The sequence below is a fragment of the Euprymna scolopes genome, chromosome 46, assembly GCF_053919585.1.
Source record: "Euprymna scolopes isolate OS-2025 chromosome 46, ASM5391958v1, whole genome shotgun sequence".
NCBI lineage: Eukaryota > Metazoa > Mollusca > Cephalopoda > Sepiida > Sepiolidae > Euprymna > Euprymna scolopes.
The window spans coordinates 35410426-35414007 of NC_136527.1; positions in this window are offsets into that span (position 1 = coordinate 35410426).

Sequence of the window (3582 nt, forward strand, 5' to 3'; positions counted from 1 at the left end):
CTGCTACCAACCAATCAGAAACCAGAAATACCCCATGAAAATTAAACCTTTTTTTTAGAAACTTTGCATATGTTTTTTTTTGTGTCAACACGGGAAAACTCTTTTCTCTTTGGCTACAAAATTATAAAGTAAGAAACCTGTACAAAACAACTGTCTACTGAGAAGCCGTCATCTCCAGGACTTGTATAGAACAACTAATTATAAGAAATTGTTCTGAAACTAAACATGGCTTCCAATTCAAGCGATTAGCAGATCTAAGACTAACTTGTCGGTAAACAGAAATGCTACAGGTGGCGTTTTATTGAACGTTTGATTCCCTAGAAAAATGCAAGTGTCACATAATATGACAAAGAAGGAAGTCTTAATTGGGAAACAGGACAGGCAAGATGTGTCTGAAAATGTAAAAAAAAAACCTCGATGTCTGGCCGTCTACGTCTCTCAGTTTCCATTGTTAAGACTAACTTTGAAGAAAAACTGAATAAAAAGTAATTAGTTTATTAGATATTAGTTTTTTTCTCCCATGAATAATTTCTATTTAAATAAAACATTTGAAAACCAGATAATCTTCATTGTGTTTTACTACATGTATACTTTTTGTTCGTTAAGTTTAATCAAAGAGGTCAAAAACGACAAGTCAGGAACAATAATTAAATCGACTATAAAATAAAGAACTTGATCGATTGAAGGCGAAAACACAAGTGAGAAAAAAACTATGCATTTATAAAAAAACTATGAACTTTTGTTGAACATTAAATTATTACATTAAGTCTAATTAACAAAGACTATATAACATGTGCTTCGAGTGAGAGGATCAGATTTTTTATCACAGTGATAGACCAAGGTTTAATCCGGTGTAATCAGTCTTTTGTAAACGTTTGACTCATAATCTTAGCACATCTAAAAATGCATCCTAGAGCAATCGACACATACATGTCATAATAACGTTGCACACCAGTTTTCGTTATTTCACCCAAGTTAAGCAACGTTTAGCATGGTCAGTACGAGATTAGTAACTATTTGGGAATACCAGGCGCTATATATAGAAAGACTAGCAAAAACCTAATGTCATCATTTTAACATATGGGAATATACATGCAAATAGAGGATGCTTGTAAATTAATATTACCATGAAACTTGTTTTTTCGACTGAAGCCAGTTAAACACATTTAGAGTGAATACTGTTTCCACACACTATGATACTCGATGCGTGTTTGCTTTTGGAAAGTCGTCAGCAACCTAGGAATCCATCCGATGATTTCAACAGACTCTGCACTATTCATGAACTTTTCGGCGATTTGGTGAATAGTCAAGCATGGATCTTTAAAAAACGTCGCCTCATCATGGCTTACAGTTGCCTAATCAATGACAGATGAATAGCAACCAGATGTAGGTTCTGCTGCTACAGACTTCATGACATATGGGAATTTACAATTAGTTCAGAATTGTAATTTGCCACATGACCCATAGATATGTAAATCATTGCATATGCAACATTTCTATTAGATCAGACAAACACAAGTGGGTCAAGGTCATAATTTATTGAACGTCCCTCGTAATTTGAAAATATATTGCATAATAAACATTTTTATGGACATAAAAATGATAAAAATGGTAAAACCTGAAGTAAATATTAAGACATGGATACGTGATATAAAATGTTTTATTGAGATGTATTACATTTTAACAAATTATTGACACGTGATATAAAATGTTTTATTGAGATGTATTAAATTTAAAAAAATGGACACGTGATATAAAAATGTTTTATTGAGACGTATTAAATTAAAAAAAATATAAAGACTTTGTTTTTAAAAGAAAAATAATTACACAATCGAAGGATCATATTCTTATCTTTAGTTTTTGCGTGAGAGAGTGACACAAATTTTTAACACAAGAATGCCCACACACGTAACAAGAATGTGGTTTTTTTACTTTTTCAACATTTTTCAGTTTAGTTTTAAAACAGAAGAGCTACATTACAAAAATGTCTTTTCAGTTTGTTTTTTTTACTTTGTGGAGCAATTCGAAACATACTTGGCTGGTATGTGTACATGCTTCAAGGGGTCAATTGATTAACAAAAATGCAAAAAACTATTATGGTTACACCCTGTTAGTTTTATGGGTGTCGGTCATGAGAGCGACACAGAATGTCGTCATTTCTATGCAAATGAGACAGATGAATAAAAAGAGACGTGCAGCAAATAGAGGAAATAAGAAGAAAGCATGCCACAAACGCGTGCAAGTCAACAGAAAATTTTGGAGCTGGAAGGGTTTTTATTACGAATTCATATCCGTGGGCACATTTATGGACAGTTGTTATCTCTGTTATCTCATAATTTATAAGGTTTTGTCTTTTAGGAATTTTGTTTAAATATTTATCAGAATTTTTCATAAAGCCAGCTGTATATTTCATCTGCCTTCGTCTTTTTGGTTACAATTTTCCTCGGTCAAAGTTCTCAGAAATCAAGGGGCTCCATACCTGGGGTCCACACTTGAACTCTATATGAGATACATAAATATTTGAATTTAAAGTTCTTTTGTCTTCCGTATGTTTTTGCATATGGCACAACAAAATGCCAAGAACAACATACTTCACAGGAATGTGGTTGTCTTTTTTAATTAATTCTTTTTAGGCTGGTGATGGCGCATCCTACCAGATGCCAGCTATTTAACTTTTTTCTATATGGTATGTAAGACCATGGTATTTCTTTATTTTTTCCTCTCACTCTGTTTAGCCTAGAAACGTAGCTATCGTTACCCGAGCCATAGTATATTGTGCATGAAATGTAGGACTATTAAATATGTAACATTTGACAGATCGTAATATATTTACACATTCCATCGTATTCCATAGCAATCCTTTAGAAGAATCTGACAACTGTGATACAAACTGCACTTGGAATTGTTCATCAAGCTTTGATACAGAGCAATCACTAAAATTCTGTCCTGATATTGTTAGAAATATCCTCCTTTAAGAAAGTCTATACAGCCTTCCTAATTTTGGTGAATAAATTCAGAAAACAAACGCTACACTGTGGTTTGACACATTTTTCCAATTTTCTGTAATAATTTTGACGAATTCATACTGAAAGATCATCATACATTATTTCCTGTATGAAATTTGACTTCTGTGCAAAAGAACCACATACTTCACAACAATGTGGTTTCTCTCCCGTATGTGTTTTAATATGACTCAACAAATGTGACTTCTCTGCAAAAGAACTATATACTTCCCAACAATGTGGTTTGTCTTCCGTGTGCATTATCAGATGATAACACAAAGTCAAATTTTCATATAACTCAACAAGCCTTACTTCTGTGCAAAAGAAGAATCACATACTTCACATGAATGTGGTTTGTCTCCCGTATGTGTTTCTATATGCCGCAACAAATATGATTTCTGTGCAAAAGAAGAACAACATACTTCACAAGAATGTGGTTTCTCTCCCGTATGTATTGTCATATGATTCAACAAATTTGACTTCTGTGGAAAAGAAGAACCACACACTTCACAAGAATGTGGTTTCTCTCCCGTATGTATTTTCATATGCTGCAACAACTGTGATTTCTGTGCAAAAGAAG